This window comes from Bidens hawaiensis, unplaced genomic scaffold (assembly GCF_021521415.1).
Source record: "Bidens hawaiensis isolate Kalapana, Puna unplaced genomic scaffold, B.hawaiensis_p1.1 tig00002507_1, whole genome shotgun sequence".
NCBI classification, from domain to species: Eukaryota; Viridiplantae; Streptophyta; class Magnoliopsida; order Asterales; family Asteraceae; genus Bidens; species Bidens hawaiensis.
The window spans coordinates 845,001-865,000 of NW_027491137.1; the positions used below are offsets into that span (position 1 = coordinate 845,001).

Genomic DNA, 20,000 nt, shown 5'->3' on the forward strand with positions numbered 1-20,000 from the left:
ACTGTTGCTATCCATAATGGAAAGGAACATTTACCTATTTATATAACAGATCGTATGGTAGGACACAAATTAGGAGAATTTACGCCTACTTTAAATTTCCGAGGACATGCAAAAAGTGATAATAGATCTCGTCGTTAAAAAACGTTTGTTTATGTATAATAATATATATAGATATCTATCATTGATTAGTAGGAGACGAACTTTATGTTAAATAAGAGAACAACAGAAGTATACGCTTTAGGTCAACATATATCTATGTCTGCTCACAAAGCGCGAAGAGTAATAGATCAAATTTGGGGGCGTTCCTACGAAGAAACACTTATGATATTAGAACTCATGCCTTATCGAGCATGTTATCCCATTTTTAAATTAGTTTATTCGGTAGCAGCAAATGCTAGTTCCAATATGGGTTCAAGTGAAGCCAATTTAGTTATTAGTAAAGCCGAAGTAAATAAAGGTACGATCATAAAGAGATTAAAACATCGAGCTCGCGGGCGTAGTTTTGCGATACAAGGACCGACCTGCCATGTAACTATTGTAATGAAAGATATATCCTTAGATGAATATATAGATACCGACTATATTACATGGTCACAAAAAGCTAAATGGAAAAAAAAGGATACAACTATGTCGTATTATGATATGTATAGTAATAGGGGAACATGGGACAAAAAATAAATCCAATTGGTTTCAGACTTGGTACAACCCAAGGTCATCATTCCCTTTGGTTCGCACAACCAAAAAATTATTCTGAGGGTCAGCAAGAAGATCAAAAAATAAGAAATTATATCAAGAATTATGTACAAAAAAGTACGAAAACATCTTCTGGCGTCGAGGGAATTGCACGTATAGAGATTCAAAAAAGAATCGACCTAATCCAAATCATAATCTATATGGGATTACCAAAAATATTAATTGAAATTTGACCCCGAGGAATCGAAGAATTACAGATGAATTTACAAAAAGAATTTCATTCTGTAAATCGAAAACTTAACATTGCTATCACACGAATTGAAAAGCCTTATGGAAACCCTAATATTCTTGCAGAATTTATAGCCAGACAATTAAAAAATAGAGTTTCTTTTCGCAAAGCGATGAAAAAGGCTATAGAATTAACTGAACAAGCAGATACAAAAGGAATTCAAGTGCAAATTGCAGGACGTATCGACGGAAAAGAAATTGCGCGTGTTGAATGGATCAGAGAGGGTAGGGTTCCACTACAAACCATTTGAGTTAAAATTGATTATTGTTCATATATAGTTCGAACAATCTATGGGGTATTAGGCATAAAAATTTGGATATTTATAGAAGGTGGATAATAAACCTTTATTTCCCTTTGCATTCTATCCAGCGATGGAACAAAAAATGATAAATTCGTTTATTCTTTTTTTTATGTTCAATAAAAAAAACGAACAATTATAATTCTATAGAGTTTAATAAAAATTCAATGAATCTTTTGATAAAATTGCTATGCTTAGTGTGTGACTTGTTGGTTTTTTGAGGGTTAGTATAAAAAACCAGCCTCATAGTATAAACAAATAACTATAGAAGTAATAACCAACTCATCAATTCGTATTATCGAGATCCAAAGAACCAGTCAAGATATGATATATTGGTCATATTGTTGTAGCAACTGAAATCTTTTTTATTAAAAAAATTTCTAAGTTGTCAATCAAAATCAAAAAGAAAGGGTATGGATAAATGGAAGGATGAGAGAAAGAAAGAAAAAGAATAAAGAATATTGATGATATAGATATAGAATTCCAATATATAAGGTCTATGAGTCATCTCAGAAAAAATCTGCGTAATAAAGCATCAATACGGATTCATCATTAAATGGATCTGCTCATCGAACAAAAAATAAAGAGCTTCGAGCCAATAAAGACTAAGAATATTGACTCAAAAACTAATAGCTCCGTTGTAGAATTCAGACCTAACCATTAATTAAGAAGCGATGGGAACGATGGAACCTGTGAATTCAAAAGATTTTAGTGAAAAAGAATTCGAATGATTCATTGATCGGGATGGCCGAACCGGCCAGAGACCAATTCATCTATTCGAAAAAATTATGAACTAATGAGAGAACTGAAATAGAAATTGAAAGAGTAAATATTCGGCCGCGAAAACTTTATTTTCTTGGATTGCTAAAATTGGGTCAATCCAATACGATAAAGAGTAAAACAAAAGAAAGATTTGTTTTAACATTATAAAACATTCTAAAATAGATAAATAAAAAATAGATAAATATAAGAAAAAATAGTTATTTAATATATTTATATTTAGTTATCGATAAAAACAAGATATACAAATTAATAATATATTTAATCCAGATTAAATGAAATCCATGATTCAGTATATTACTTATTAAAGTTAATTCAAATTATTTTCTATCTGAATTGAATTCAAAATCTTGAATTTGAATTGATTTATTCGGGAGGAGCTGGATGAGAAGAAACTCTCACGTCCGGTTCTGTAGTAGAGATGGAATTAAAAAAAAAAACCATCAACTATAACCCCAAAAGAACCAGATTCCGTAAACAACATAGAGGAAGAATGAAGGGAGTGTCTTATCGAGGTAATACTATTTGTTTTGGTAAATACGCTCTTCAGGCACTTGAACCCGCTTGGATCACATCTAGACAAATAGAAGCGGGTCGACGAGCAATGACACGAAATGCACATCGCGGTGGAAAAATATGGGTCCGTATATTTCCAGATAAACCAGTTACAGTAAGGCCCGCTGAAACACGTATGGGTTCAGGTAAAGGCTCTCCCGAATATTGGGTAGCTGTTGTTAAACCAGGTTGAATCCTTTATGAAATGGGTGGAGTAACAGAAAATATAGCCAGAAGGGCTATTTCAATAGCAACGTCTAAAATACCTATACGACCTCAATTCATTATTTCGGGATAAAAAAGAAATAGGCCTTAAAAATAGCGAGTGCAGGTTTCTTTTTTTGAACAAATAATATTTCTTTTTTTCTTCGAACTTTGTATTGTAAAAAACAGATAAAAAATAAATAAATAAAATAAAATGATATGATTCAACCTCAGACCCATTTGAATGTAGCAGATAACAGCGGGGCTCGAGAATTGATGTGTAGTCAAATCATAGGAGCTAGCAATCATAGATATGCTCATATTGGTGACGTTATTGTTGCTGTGATCAAAGACGCAGTTCCAAACATGCCTCTAGAAAGATCAGAAGTGGTCAGAGCTGTAATTGTACGTACTTGTAAAGAACTTAAACGTGACAATGGTATGATAATACGATATGATGACAATGTTGCAGTTGTGATTGATCAAGAAGGAAATCCAAAAGGAACTCGAGTTTTTGGTGCGATTGCCCGAGAATTGAGACAGTTCAATTTTATTAAAATAGTTTCATTAGCTCCTGAGGTATTATAAAACGAGACCACGATATGGTTATAGGTTAAAGTAGGGTATTTAAAATAAATAGATTAAGATTCATTTAGTAGATTTTGTCTCACGTATATACCTTTCAAAATGAATATTCATAATTTCTAAAAACAAAATACGTAAAAAAGCATGTTGATTATATCCAAATTTGGAGGCACCAATCATTTTAATTAATCATGGGTAGTGATACTATTGCTGACATAATAACCTCTATACGAAATGCCAATATGTATAGAAAAAGCGTGGTTCAAGTAGCATCTACTAATATCAGCCAAAGTATTGTTAAAATACTTTTACGAGAGGGTTTTATAGAAAACGTGAGAAAACATCGAGAAAACAACAAATATTTTTTGGTTTTAACCTTACGACATAGAAGGAATAGGAAAAGTACTTATCGAAATCTTTTAAATTTAAAACGGATAAGTCGACCGGGTCTCCGAATCTATTCTAACTATCAAAGAATTCCTAGAATTTTAGGCGGGATGGGAGTTGTAATTCTTTCTACCTCTCGGGGTATAATGACAGACCGAGAGGCTCGACTAGAAAGAATAGGCGGAGAAATTTTGTGTTATATATGGTAGTCTTTCTAATATCCGAATTGAATAGGAAACTTCTTTTTTGTGAAAAAGAAAAAATAAGGGGTGGGTTGTCTGTTGGTGCATTTTGTGACCGTCGCTATGCAATAAAGTTCAGCGGAAACGAAGTGCGAAGTTAGAACAAAGTTAGAAGTTGTAACAACTTCGCCATAGGCGAAGTTGTAACAACTTCTGCCATAGGCGAAGTTAGAATAACTTCGCCATAGGCGAAGTTATAACAACTTCGCCTACAGCCCAAGCCCGCGAAGTTTATATATATATATGTGTGTCTTGTTTAGGTTTGAGAATCCAGAAATTAAGAGTGTTTTGTGTTCAGTTTATTTGTCTAGAGAGAAACCGAGAGGGAGAGTCGTGTGGGACGGCCCGAGGTAGAGCTCACATCGGGTCGGCCGTGTCTTTGTTTTCGTATTTGGTATGTAACGAGTTATGGTTATGATATAAAAGATCTGCTGATGTGTTTATTCCATTCGTGTGTTTGTTCGTGTGTTTGTATGTGTGTAATCGTGTTTTTCGTCTTCTACACCATAAACGAGTCTAGGAGGATTCCGCACTCCTAGACCTCGTGCGGATCTCGTATCGATCAGTGACGCCCCGGGGGGACTTACAAGTGGTATCACTTGTAGGTTCCCCAGGGGTGTCGCCGATCGATACGAGATCCGCATGAGGTCTAGGAGTGCGGAATCCTCATAGACTCGTTTAATGGTGTAGAAGACGACATACACGAACAAACACACAAACACATGCACGAACAAACACACGAATGGGATAAACACATCTGCAGATCTTTTATATAATAACCAAACTCGTTACATACCGAACATAAACAGAAACACGGCCGACCCGAGGTGAGCTCTACCTCGGGTCGTCCCACACGACTCTCTCTCTCGGTTTCTCTCTAGTTACTTGAACTGAACACAAAACACACTGACTTTCTGGATTACCAAACCTAAACAAGACACGTATATATATATATCGAAACAACTTCGCGGGCTTGGGCTGGGCCAGTAGGCGAAGTTGTTCTAACTTTGCCTATGGCGAAGTTATTCTAACTTCGCCTATGGCAGAAGTTGTTACAACTTCGCCTATGGCGAAGTTGTTCTAACTTCGTCCTTTGTTTCCGCTGATCAGAATTGCATAGCGACGGTCATAAAATGCACCAACAGACTCCCCTTTGACCGTTGCTCTCAATTCTAACAAACACAAAAGATCATCTATTACAAAATATGCACCAACAGACTCCCTCTTAACTGATGATCTTCTATTTGTTCTTCAACCAGCCGTGTCTGAAACTGTCTTGTAGCTTCACAAATCTACCAATCACCCAGCGTCTTCCATATCAGATCTCCCCTTCAGTGTAAGCTTCTCCGACTAAACAGATTGAGGTCTTTGAAATGCATGCATCCCCGTGCCTAATTGATCATCTCAACCAATCACGTGAGTCTTTCTGAATTCACCAACACGTGAAGTTCTTCTAACTTCACCAACACGTGAAGTTGGGCTCCCTCCACAACTTCATCAACACGTCGGCATACGATAAGGTTTAATCTTCAACTACTCAACATCAAGTGATCAATTTCATCACAAAACCACCTTGACAGAATCTAACACACATGACCATTAATTAATCCGAAGCATCTTCAATCACCAGGGATAACGATCAAGAACATAAACACTTTAATTCCCGATTAAATCCAACTTGTTCCTGAATTTTCACTTTAACAAATAAGCATCACGTTTCAGGATCCAATTCTCGAACGCCTTGAAAATAACATAAATAATATGTTCTGACCGCAATCCAGTAATGACGAAAACCTTCAGTTCAATTTGACTTTCTTCAGTTGGTCAACCTCGAACAACAACTATTTCATTGCCCACAAACACCCAAATATGTGTCAATATCCAGCTTCAATCAATATCCCATTCACAACCTCAACTCCAAATCCAGAGTTGACACGTATTTGTTCACACGTAAGACCAAGAGATAACAAGTTTCACTCGTTGACGGAACAACGTCTTCGGTCTCACAATAATTGTGTACACCTGGCCATACAGACGAAAACTCCAAACACTTTTTTTTTTTTTTTTTAACTTCGCCTAAAGTCAACTTCGCCTAAAAGTCAACTTCGCCCCTCCTTAACTTCGCCTGTTCATAACTTCGCCTGTCCATAACTTCACCTGGCAGATAACTTCGCCTGAGATAAGCGAACTTGTGAGGTAGGAGAAGTTGTGAATAACTTCGCTTAACCTTATATCTTCGCCTAAACCCTAAAATTTAAGCGACAACTTCGCCTGAACCCCATAACTTCGCCTGCAGCGCTGTTCGGCCAGAAACGCATCAGAAACGTGCCAGAAACACCAAAACGCAGATCTCGAACCATAGCATAAGAGCCTAAGGCTCTGATACCACTTGTAAGTCCCCCCGGGGCGTCGCTGATCGATACGAGATCCGCTAGTTGATACTTCAAGGAGGTTTTACCTGGAATGAAAGAACAAAAATGGATTCATGAAGGTTTAATTACTGAATCGCTTCCCAACGGCATGTTCCGGGTTCGTTTAGATAATGAAGATATGATTCTAGGTTATGTTTCAGGAAAGATCCGACATAGTTTTATAAGAATATTGGCAGGAGATAGAGTCAAAATTGAAGTAAGTCGTTATGATTCAACCAGAGGTCGTATAATTTATCGACTTCGCAACAAAGATTCGAAAGATTAGGTGTTTTCACTATTTCTTTCGCGGAAATACGATTTGAAATCGAAAATTTCAAGAAACTTATTTTCTTCCAAGAAATGGATTCAAAATTAAAGTAAGGAGTGGCAAATATGAAAATAAGAGCTTCTGTTCGTAAAATTTGTGAAAAATGTCGACTAATCCATCGTCGGGGACGAATTATAGTAATTTGTTCCAACCCAAGACATAAACAAAGACAAGGATAATAAGACTCGTTAAAGACCCAATATACAAATAAGAAGGGGGATCTTTTTTTACATGAAATGGATATATCCATATATCTCTGACTCAAATTTATGAGATGATAAAATATGGCAAAAGCTATACAGAAAAAGAGTTCACGTGGACGTACTAGTTCACGTAAGAGTATACGTAAAATACCAAAGGGGGTTATTCATATTCAAGCAAGTTTCAATAATACCATTGTGACTGTTACAGATGTACGAGGGCGAGTGGTTTCTTGGTCCTCTGCTGGTACTTGTGGCTTCAAAGGTACAAGAAGAGGGACGCCGTTTGCTGCTCAAACCGCAGCGGAAAATGCTATTCGTGCAGTAGTAGATCAAGGTATGCAACGAGCAGAAGTCATGATTAAAGGTCCCCGTCTCGGAAGAGACGCAGCATTACGAGCTATTCGCAAAAGTGGTATACTATTAACTTTCGTACGGGATGTAACCCCTATGCCACATAATGGCTGTAGACCCCCGAAAAAAGACGTGTGTAGAAAAAAAATGAAGAGATTTCAATAGCAAGAGAAACAAGAGAAATAAATGATTCAATGATCAGATCAAATAATATTATTATGGTTCGAGAGAAAATAACAGTATCTACTCGGACACTACAGTGGAAGTGTGTTGAATCAGCAGTAGACAGTAAGGGTCTTTTATATGGGCGCTTTATTCTGTCTCCACTTATGAAAGGTCAAGCAGACATAATAGGCATTGCGATGTGAAGAGCTTTGCTTGGAGAAATCGAAGGAACATGTATCACACGCGCAAAATCTGAGAAAATCTCACACGAATATTCTACCATAATGGGTATTCAAGAATCAGTACATGAAATTTTAATGAATTTGAAAGAAATCGTATTGAGAAGTAATCTCTATGGAACTTGTGAGGCGTCTATTTGTGTCAGGGGCCCTGGATATGTAACTGCTCAAGATATCATCTTACCGCCTTATGTAGAAATTGTCGATAATACACAGCATATATCTAACTTAACGGAACCCATTGAGTTGGTTATTGGATTACAAATAGAGAAGAATCGCGGATATCTTATAAAAGCGCCAAATACCTTTCAAGATGGAAGTTATCCTATAGATCCTGTATTCATGCCTGTTCGAAATGCGAATCATAGTATTCATTCTTATGAAAATGGTAACAAAGAGATACTATTTCTCGAAATATGGACAAATGGAAGTTTAACTCCTAAAGAAGCACTTCACGAAGCCTCCCGGAATTTGATTGATTTATTGATTCCCTTTTTACATACCAAAGAAGAAAATTTCAATTTAGAGGACAATCAACACATAGTTCCTTTACCCCCTTTTACCTTTTATGATAAATTGGCTAAACTAACAAAAAAGAAAAAAAAATGGCGTTGAAATCGATTTTTATTGACCAATCAGAATTGCCTCCCAAAATCTATATATACATTATTGGACCTTTTGAATAACAGTCAAGAAGATCTTATGAAAATGGAACATTTTCGCATAGAAGATGTCTAACAAATTTTAGGGATTCTAGAAAAGAATTTCGTAATTGATTTACCGAAAAATCAGTTTTAAACCCTTTGGATTTTTTTCATCTGTTTTTTATAATTTAGAAAAGGGCCGAAACGAAAATAGGTTTTGAATCTTTAGGACAATTAATATATTCGGAATCAACATAGATTCATAAATTAATTGAATAGATGTATCTAGGGAGAATTCACTTTGGAGCGACTGTTCCCTAGATACATACGTCGTGATATTTTATTTCACAATTGAATCAATTTAAAAAAGACCTAAAGTTAGGGATTTATCAATAGGTAATGTTGCACCAATACCCAACCAAGGGCCACTACAGTACCAATCAAAAATACGGTTGTCGCTACTGGACGACGAAATGGATTTTGGAATTTATTAACATTCTCTAAAAAGGATACTGTTAATAATCCCGCGGGTACGGATACCATTAACAGAAACCCAATAATTTATTGGGTACTGTACGAAGTATTTGAAATACGGGAAAGAAATACCATTCGGGTAATATTTCCAAAGGAGTTGCAAACGGATCTGCCGGTTCACCAATCATTGATGGTTCTAGAACCGCTAATCCTACGTTACATGCAATAGTACCTAGAATTACTACCGGAAAAATATATAAAAGATCATTGGGCCATGCGGGCTCCCCGTAATCCCATACCTTTAGCCAATTTAGCTCTTAATACAGGATCATTCAAGTCAGGTTTTTTTGTTATTGGGATAGGTGAATTCTTATAGATCCATCCCCCGGAGGAACCGGACATGATCATTTTTCATCATCCGGCTCGAGCAAGAATAAAAAGAACTAACTGAATCCATATAAATGTTATCTAGACACCCATATATATGATATATGGATGCTTTTATGTAAGTAAAATAAAAATTTGACTGGATTCTTTTTTCTGGAGTTGAAACTATCAAGTGCAAAAAATGAAGTTCTTACAAATAAATACTCAATACCCAAGTAGGCTTATAAACTAGATCGTGATCTGATCAATTGCTTTTTGGGTCATCTCAGACCTTAGGATTGGTGTTTATCCCCAAAATTTTTAGAGACCTTTTATAAACACACAAAGGATTTACTTGTTACTAATACAGCCTAGTCTCTGTTCTTCTTTAGACCCCTTTTTTACTCCGATAGTATCATAGATTGCGCCAATGCAGAGGAAATGAATGCATTTTATACTATACTATTAAATAATCTGAAGTTAAGTGAACTAGATCTTACGGAGCCTGCTCATGTATGACATGATTCGTATCTGATCATAGAAAAGATTTTCTTTACGCGAACCAGCCTATCCTCCGTATGGGCTTACGTGATGGTTGGAACAAAGACACATTTGGTTGTGAATTCAAACGTGGCAGATAAATAAATAGAAAAAAGGCACATATCTGCACAGACCAATCAATAGTTCAAGTCACAGACTCCCATAATCCATTTTATCTTCGGAAAAATCCCTTCAACTATTGATGCCAAATCAAAAATATTGTGGAGTTCAAGGGAAATTTCCAAATACATGTCTTATTCTTTTCAATAATCCATACTTATAGCAATAAAATACTATAGTTCCTACCCCAAGTGATAAATGATGAATTCAAAATATCTATGCTATACCTTCTATGTATCTATAAAGGATCAGAAATACCTTGTTTATGTATCATTAGGAAGTGCATTAACATAAATACGGCAGTAAGAAGTGGCAATACAAAAGTATGTAAACTATAAAAACGAGTCAAAGTGGACTGTCCCACACTAGCACTTCTGCGCAATAATTCTACCAAAGGTGATCCTATTACAGGGATAGCGTCAGGTACACCCGTTACAATTTTCATGGCCGAATAACCAATTTGGTCCCAAGGTAAAGAATAACCAGTTACACCAAAAGATGCAGTCAATACAGCCAGAACCACACCTGTAACCCAAGTTAATTTGCGCGGTTTTTTAAATCCACCGGTGAGATATACACGAAATACATGTAGGATCATCATTAGGACCATCATACTTGCCGACCATCGATGAACTGATCAGATTAACCAGACAAAATTAGCTTAAGTCATTATGTATTGAACAGAAGCAAAAGCATCAGTAACGGTCAGACGGTAGTAAAAGGTCATAGCAAATCCTGTAGCCACTTGTACTAAAAAACAAGTAAGCGTAATCCCCCCTAGACAATAAAATATGTTTACATGAGGAGGAACATATTTACTAGTTATATCATCCGCAATCGCCTGAATCTCGAGACGCTCTTCAAACCAATCATAAACTTTATTGAGATAGGTGTGATCCCCCTCCGAGAATTGTATATGAGACTTTCATCTCGTACAGCTCAAGTAAAAACACCCAAATACTGGTTGGAACGGATATTTAATAGAAAGTTTTAAACTTCTTACTTTCCGATTCAATCTGCTATGAAGATAAGAATAAAAAAAATCTGAAAGTTCTTCTTCTTCTTTGTGGCGATAATACCAAAATATCAAGTTGGCTCAGTTGTCTTTATCTTGATCCTTACGGGCCTCTTGAATTATCTCTTCCCTATTTTTTCATTTTATTTGATTTGTTTTTGTCTATCATTTTTATTATATTTGTTTTATTTATTATTTATAGGAATTCTCTTGTTAAGACCCTATGAATCGATTCAAACCTCAGATTCATACTAGAACCACGATGATTCAATAAAAATACTAAGTTAAGCCCAAAGATTCCCTGAGTAAGAACCATCGGATCATCGCTTATTCCACGAATAGATAATAACCAAAAATCCAAAGAAAGATTTATCTTTGAGTCAAAATAAGTATAAAAAGGCTTTTGAAATTTGAAAGAAGAAAAAATTTCGATTTATATTTCTAAATTCTAATTCTTGGAAATTTTTTGGAGTCTGGCCGCGAGGTTTGAATATTAAGTATGAATCATAGTTTAAATATTTCTTAATCTATTTCATATATTCCGTGTTCCAGATACTAGAATAAATATCCGACGAAGGAGAACCATCTCTATCAAGATGACAGACCCATTCTCTGTACTATCAATAGGATCAATTATAACAAGTCACACACTCATAGAAATTCCACGATCGAACTACCAAAATCAAATTAGCTAGAAATCCGAGCTCTAAAGGATTCATTTTTAATTTAAAAGCTAGGACTTGGGGGTTCTTATAGATCTAATTCATTGAAATTCCATCCAATAAAACGGAAGAATTATAAATCTCTAAAATAATAGATAGAAATACCGCAAATAGAGCCATTGCGACGCCCATCAAAGGGGTCGTTCCCCACCCAGGAGCTACTTTACCATATTCAGAATTCAAGGGTTTTAATAAAACCCCTACAGTAGTTCGTCTTGGACCGGATTTAGAATCGTTCTCAACAGTTTGTGTAGCCATAAATCCTATTTTATTCATTGAAATATGTTGACTTTGTATACCATCCCATTGTAAATAAACGATCTTATCATAGATCCATTGTGGTCTTGAAATTATATAATAATGGAAATAGCAACCCTAGTCGCCATCTTTATATCTGGTTTACTTGTAAGTTTTACTGGGTACGCCTTATATACCACTTTTGGGCAACCTTCTCAACAACTAAGAGATCCATTCGAGGAACATGGGGACTAATTGAAGTAATGAGCCTCCCAATATTGGGAGGCTCATTACTTCAATTGCGATAATGAAAAATCATTTCATTTTTTTATTTTTTCGTTGAAATTTTCGGCGGTTCTCTAAAAAAGATAGCGAAAAAAATTATCCCTAGAGTCGAGATTAAGAGGAATGTATAAACCAATGCTTCCATAGATTCGATCGTGGTTTACAATTATAGCTTCCATACATGTTTATTTTTGGGGGGATCATATTCCGGATAAAGAAAGAGCAAGAGTAACCAAAAAAATGACGATTCAAATCAAGATTTATCTGGTACCCTATATAAAAATAAAATCATAAAAAGAAAATCTATTCGAAAGAGACCAAAGAAATGTTGTATCAGGCTGCTTGTCTTCTTGTAGTTGGATCTCCAAGTTTTTGGAATGCTCCAAATTCTACTTGAGCATCCAAATCTGGGTCAATACCAGCGAAAACATCTCTAAACAAGGTTCGAGCACCATGCCAAATGTGTCCGAAGAAGAAGAGCAAAGCAAATGAAGCATTTCCAAAAGTAAACCAACCCCTTGGACTGCTACGAAAAACACCATCAGATTTCAAAGTAGCACGATCTAATTCAAAAATTTTCCCCAATTGAGCGTATCTAGCATATTTTTTGACACTAACAGGATCACTATAACTGACTCCATTGAGTTCACCACCGTAGAACTCAACAGTTACACCAACTTGTTCGACACTATACTTAGATTCTGCCCTTCAAAACGGAACATCGGCCCTAACAATCCCGTCTCCGTCTACCAAAACGACCGGAAATGTTTCAAAAAAGGTAGGCATACAACGTACAAAAAGTTCACGGCCTTCTTTATCTTTAAAGATAGGATGTCCTAACCATCCAACCGCTATCCCATCCCGTTATCCATTGAACCCGCCCTAAATAATCCCCCTTTTGCCGGATTATTTCTGATGTAATCATAAAAGGCTAATTTTTCAGGAATTTTAGCCCAAGCTTCTGATAAACTTTGATTTTTGGCTAATCCAGCACTGACTCTTCTATATATTTCTTGTTGGAAGTATCCCTGATCCCATTGATAACGAGTAGGCCCAAATAATTCGATGGGAGTAGTCGCTAAACCATACCACATAGTTCCGGCAACAACAAAAGCTGCAAAAAAGACAGCAGCGATACTACTGAAAGGACAGTTTCAATATTGCCCATACGCAATCCTTTGTATAGACGTTGGGGCGGGCGGACGCTAAGATGGAATAGACCTGCTAATATGCCTAAAGTCCCTGCCGCAATATGATGAGAGGCTATTCCTCTCGGAACAAAAGGATCAAAACCCTCCACACCCCACGATGGATTTACATATTGTACTTTTCCTGTTAGCCCATAAGGATCGGACACCCATATGCCAGGACCATACAAGCCTGTTACATGAAATGCACCAAAACCAAAGCAAGCCACACCTGCAAGAAATAAATGTATTCCAAAGATCTTGGGCAATTCCAAAGAGGGTTTTCCTGTACGTTCATCACAAAATATTTCGAGATCCCAATATACCCAATGCCAGATAGCTGCCAAAAAGCACAACCCAGAAAACAAAATATGCGCTCCAGCCACACCTTCGTAACTCCAAATACCCGGATTAGTTATAGTCCCCCCGTGATACGCCAACCGCCCCAGGAATTGGTTATTACTAAACGAGTCATGAAGGGTATAACGAACATACCCTGTCTCCACATTGGATCAAGAACAGGGTCAGAAGGATCAAAAACTGCTATTTCATACAGGGCTATCGAACCGGCCCAACCAGCAACCAAAGCTGTATGCATTATATGAACAGAAAGCAACCGTCCGAGATCATTCAATACAATGGTATGAACACGATACCAAGGCAAAAACCCATGGAAATACCCCTTTATGAAAGAAAAAAGACACTATGTAACTTTATTGCATTGGAAAAGACTATACTATGACTATGTTATGGACCCCCCTATTTAGTTTTAGTAAATTATTTCAACGCAAGGGTTCATATTTGTTCTATTCTTTTGGTAATAATGGAACAATTTTGTTCGTAGGAACAAAGAGAAGCAGATTTATTCTATACTCGATAAGTACCAATACGCAATGGGGAAGTGAATGCCATTTTCTATGAGCGAATGTGCCCATACTTGTTCATCATTAGAGGACACTATTCGTAATAATCTTCCCTTTTTTTCTTGCTTTCTTTATCAAATTTTCATAAATGATGAATAAAATCTTATGAATCGAATAAAATCTGATTAGGATAAAGTACAATATTATAAAGAAAAAGAAAGGCTTTGTTACGTTTCCACATCAAAGTAAAATATAGTACTTAGTTCTTTTTATTTCATTTAATGCCTATTGGTGTCCCAAAAGTACCTTTTCGAAGTCCTGGAGAGGAAGATGCATCTTGGCTTGACATATAGTGCGACTTTTCAGATATATTTGGTCATATGGGATTTCCCCGTTTTCTCCCCAATCGAGATATCCTCTGTTTCGCCCACGAAAGATTCATTTCATCATCAAAAATTTGGAGCGTGAAGTGCAATTAGATCCGTTTTGGGGGGGATTCGGATTACTATTATCAATTAGAAGAATTTATGGTTGTCTTAGTTGGACTACTACATCGAAGTATCCAGGCACCGTTAAAAAAACCAAGTGGTAATATATCTATTTCTATTTTATTTTATATCATAAAGTATTCCTTTTTTTAAAGAAAAATTTTTTTCAAACTATTATGTTAATCAATTGAGTAATATGCATGAATCCATCAACCTTTTTTACGGAATGCATGAATTGAAAAAAAGGGGGGGATAACAAAAAGAAGTGGTAATGGGAACATTTGTACTATATGTGCAAATCAAAATCGGGCGGATCTTTACCCGGGGTAGAGCATAAACCTAAAAAGATTAAAGAGGCCAATTTAAGAACAAGAAAATGACATCGTGATTTGGATTGGATCTCGATGAAACAATCCATCAATGAGAAGTTAATTGGATAAGTTTAATGAATTCTTTTTTTTTTTTTTTACGTTCGTTATAAGGAAAGGAAGACAAACTCATATTTAGTGAAAAAAATCCTTTTATTATAAGTTAGAAGGAACTTGCTATGAAAAAAGAAAAAGTATTGGAATATACACATTGATTTTTTTGAACCGTATGCGTTAAAAGGCGCCTGTACGGTTCTTAAGGGATACAATTTGACCCTAATAAACCGACTTTATCAAGAAAGATTACTTTTTTTAGGTCAAGAGGTTGATAGCGAGATCTCAAATCAACTTATTGGTCTTATGATATATCTCAGTATCGAAGATGATACCCAAGAGCTGTATTTATTTATAAACTCTCCTAGCGGATGGGTAATACCGGGAATGGCTCTTTATGATACTATGCAGTTTGTGCAACCAGATGTACATACAATATGCATGGGATCCGCCGCTTCAATGGGATCTTTTATCCTGGTCGGAGGAGAAATTACCAAACATCTAGCATTCCCTCACGCTTGGCGCCAATGAGGCTTTTATTTATTTGAGAGAAAAAAGAAGACTATGCCTTCGCCATATGAAATATGAATATGAATATTAAGTAATAATAGCATGGCACTTTGAATTCGGTATAAAAAAAATTTTGTTTTCACAACATTAGCTTATGTACCGAGAGAGTAATATGATAAAAACGTATTTCCTATTTTCTTATTTTGGAAGTCCAGTTCAGCGTCACAAACTTTTTTCACACCAGAGGTCTCTTAACAATATTTCTATTTATGTTATGGAGCGAAAAAAAATTCTTTTTTCCTTAGATTATTTATTATTTGATCAAATAAAAAGCAACTTTGGGATTGCTGAATGACAGACAAATCATAGAAAAAAAATATAATAAATATATATAGCAACGAAGCCATCATAGTATTTTTGAATTCCTCCGAAAGGAAGAGTGGTAACTTGATCATTTACCGATCGGGGTCTGATCGATCCTATTTTTTATTTCTTTGATGGAAGGTAAGGGTCAATTTTATTGTAGAGCCGTATGCAATGCATAATGCCCGTACGGTTGTTCGATTCTATCTTTTTTTCTTGTTATTCTTTTATCTTCCCCTCATCATGAAAAAGAGAGAAACCTTTTATTATCTTATATTATCAGGGTAATGATCCACCAACCTGCTGGTTCTTTTTTTGAAGTAGCAATGGGAGAATTCATCCTGGAAATGGAAGAACTGCTAAAACTACGTGAAACCCTGACAAGGGTTTGTGTACAAAGAACGGGCAAACCCTTATGGGTTGTATCTGAAGACATGGAAAGAGATGTTTTTATGTCAGCAACAGAGCCCAAGTTTATGGAATTGTTGATCTTGTGGCGGTTGAATGACAATAACCTGGATTTCGTGTCAATTCTGAAATGAACCCTACCGAGTTGAATATTATTATTCTATGGAATCTTTTTTATTATTCTATTGAATAAAAGTAATTCATAATCATCCGGTTAGGATCGATCTAAACCAGCCCATTATGTATATGATTCAACATGCCAACGATTAAACAACTTATTAGAAATACAAGACAGCCAATTAGAAATGTCACAAAATCCCCCGCGCTTCGGGGATGCCCTCAGCGCCTAGGAACATGTACTAGGGTGTATGTGCGACTCGTTCAAATCATGAACTAGAACAAAGGAAAGAGAACAATGTTCGAATATCAATGATCAAATAGGATATAACGGAAAAACAAACTAGATTTCCTATCTAAAAATGGATGATATCCCTTTTATTTTGTATGAAATTTATGGTTTCTGTTGGTGTAAATCCATTCACCTCAATTCAAAATGAGAAGCAATTCTCCATTGGTAGCAAATGGTTATCCATTAAGCGGAGGAAATCTTAGTTAACATAGACCCCTCTTGCAAGAACGGACTAACAGGGTCAGTTACCCAGCCAACCTTCATAATTAAATACCGTTACTGTATAGGTAGAGCTTGTTGTGAAAGACCTATTACTGGATAATTCATGGGTAGAGCCGAAGAATGTGAACTATACAAGTTAGCAATAACATTGATTAAATGAAGTAAAGGCTCCGGTGTATAGAGAAGACCTCACCGTTGAAGAAGTAACCATAGAAACGATGGAATTCACTATTTCTTTATCATTACTTTGATTTTTTTAATACCTAGTATAGTCAAATTTCGTATTTCGAGGTGAAATGTCTAGAAAATATCAAAAATTGTGGTTGGGAAGGTTATAGTAGCCAAAGCCATTGGAATTCTTAGTTTATACATTGGAAAAATCAGTTTTGTTATTAATATACTAGGAAAGGGGCAAAAGAATAACTGAAAGAAAGGAAATCTAGGAAATCTATTAGTTATTAGTTAAAGTTTCATTTATTCAATGACCAGAATTAGACGGGGATATATCGCTCGGAGACGTAGAACAAAAATTCGTTTATTTGCATCAAGCTTTCTGGGGGCTCATTCAAGACTTACTCGAACTATTACTCAACAAAAAATAAGAGCTTTGGTTTCGGCTCATCGGGATAGGGATAGGAAAAAAATCCATTTTCGTCGTTTGTGGATCACTCAAATAAATGCAGCAATTCTCGAAAGGGGGGTATGCTATAGTTATAGTAGATTAATAAATGATCTGTACAAGAGAGAGTTGCTTCTTAATCGTAAAATACTTGCACAAATAGCTATATCAAATAGGAATTGTCTTTATATGATTTCCAATGAGATTATAAAAGAAGTAAGTTGGAAGGAGTCTACCGGTTAAACGGAGTTGCCCGGAGAATGAACTCCGGGAAGGTCGAATAAAAAAGAAAATAAAAATGAATAGAATATGAGAAAATATGAGAAAAGAAAGTAGTCAAAATAAAAATGAATCAACGCGTTAAAAAAAATTTTTTCTTCTTCCCAGATTCTTCTTTTTTTTCTTATGACACGAGAATTCAATCCAGATTCTTGGATTTTGACCACAAAATAGAAATCCGCGTTTGAGTTCGGATGGGGGTTTGAATTCAAGTTAATAAAGAGTAAACCTACCTTTTTTTGCCTCTAAGACTAGGAGTTCTAGTGGTCGACTCAGTTCTTTCAAATTGTTTCTCATTATTAAGAAAAGGTAACAAAGATAAAATACGAGCTTGTTTTATAGCAATAGTAATTAGTCGTTGTTGTTTCAAGGTCAATCTATTTACTCGTCTAGATAATATTTTTCCCTGTTCGCTAATAAATCGACTAATTAAACTCATGCTTTTATAATCAATTCGATCCCCCAATTGGATCGGGGGCAAACGCTTACGAAAAGATCGCTTGGATTTAAGAAAAGTTCGCTTGGATTTATACATGGTTTGGTTAGTTTATTTCTTATCCCTAAAATCCTATTTCAGCCGGATCTATAATTAGAATAAATAAATAGGATTTGGTTTGTTTATAATTAGTTTTAACTATGTTAAATATGTTATATATATGTCATTTTTCCCTTTCCTTGCCTTGTAAGATTAAGATAAGGGCGCAAGTACTCGCTTCAATCTATTTCTTTATCTCCACATGAATCGTATGTTTGTAACAATATGGACAGAATTTTCGTAACTCCAATCGATTAGGCGTATTGTGCCGGTTCTTTTGAGTAATATATCTGGAAATGCCCGTTGATTACTTATTAACACCGTTTCAAACACAAGCAGTACATTCCAAAAGAACGGTATTCGCACATCTTTACCCTTGGCCATGAACCTCCTTTGGATTTTTCATTTACTCAACTCTTCCTCTTTCAATCCGAAACGAAAAAGAAGAAAGGAAGGAAAAAACAAAATAGAATTTGTAACTTGCTATCCTCTTATGCAAGATTTCACTACACTCAATATCGGAAATAAGATAGATAGATTTCTAAACTTTCAAATCACAGTACAGCATTTTATATTTTAAATAAGTATCTTGTATAATACTCTTTCCCTAGAACCACTGTTTGTATTCGACTTCCATAGAATGAAATATTCATTTCATTCCAACCAGAACCCGAGTCTCACAGCTGTTGAATGCACTTTTATTCTTTCTCTTTCCTCCCTTCTTCTAAAAAAGGGAAAAAAGAGAAAAGAGGGGGCTGATATTTAATTGTATCTCTAATATTCTTTATTCCGTCCCGCGCCAATAACTAGAATGGGAACATCAACGCATCCGGGAAAAAACGATTAATCTCTATCAATAAACCTGCCAAAGAACCGAACCATAGAGTACTTAGTACTGGTGCCATGGAAAGATATGTTTTTAGATCTCGCATTGAAAAACCTCCTTCATTTTTTCATTTTATTGTAATCAATAAGATAATACATATTTAAATGTACAATTATCTAGTAAAAAAGATTTACTTTTTGTTAAATACAGAAAAAACGTCCTTTTCTTCTCCAATATTCCCCAAAAAGACTCAGTTATTTTTCCTTGGGGTTCCATTCCATATTTCATATAGATAGAAGTCTTTTGCTATTGTTATATGTTAAATGAGACCAAAAAGACGAAATGAAAAGAAAAATTCTAGATTTTAATAGAGGAGATAACGATTTGGAAAACAAGACAGGAATTCTCTACAATGACACTGTAGACCAACGGAAGGGATGTAGCACAGCTTGGTAGCGCATTTGTTTTGGGTACAAAATGTCACAGGTTCAAATCCTGTCATCCCTACCTATTACTACTCCTTTGAGCAGTAATGAGGTATTTTTTAAGATCAACTCACAATGGACATATCATATAGAATCTTTCATTCTTATGACACTATATAGTATGCATACAAGATGTATTGGGGCCAATTCTTTTCTTTTTTCTTTACAGTATTCTCTTTTATGATAAGAAAGCGCTCTTAGTTCAGTTTGGTAGAACGCGGGTCTCCAAAACCCGATGTCGTAGGTTCAAA

At 35.6% G+C, this 20,000-nt stretch overlaps 2 non-coding genes and 2 pseudogenes across 3 annotated transcripts in view; all 4 read left to right on the forward strand.

Annotated features, from left to right (window-relative positions):
* The first annotated feature begins 621 nt into the window (after nucleotides 1-621).
* On the forward strand, nucleotides 622-2,861 carry LOC143619816 (small ribosomal subunit protein uS3c pseudogene; annotated as a pseudogene). Its single transcript, XR_013151238.1, has 2 exons — nucleotides 622-1,473; nucleotides 2,509-2,861. The product of XR_013151238.1 is annotated as a small ribosomal subunit protein uS3c pseudogene (transcript).
* Nucleotides 2,665-4,053, forward strand: LOC143619769 (large ribosomal subunit protein uL14c pseudogene; annotated as a pseudogene).
* Nucleotides 4,054-19,697: 15,644 nt separating this feature from the next.
* TRNAP-UGG (transfer RNA proline (anticodon UGG)) lies at nucleotides 19,698-19,771 on the forward strand. Its single transcript has one exon. It is a non-coding gene; the product is annotated as a tRNA-Pro (tRNA).
* A 169-nt stretch (nucleotides 19,772-19,940) lies between these two features.
* Nucleotides 19,941-20,000, forward strand: part of TRNAW-CCA (transfer RNA tryptophan (anticodon CCA)) — a 74-nt gene continuing 14 nt past the window's right edge. Inside the window, exon 1 of the tRNA in view lies at nucleotides 19,941-20,000. This exon is cut by the window's right edge and continues 14 nt beyond it. This is a non-coding gene — a tRNA (tRNA-Trp).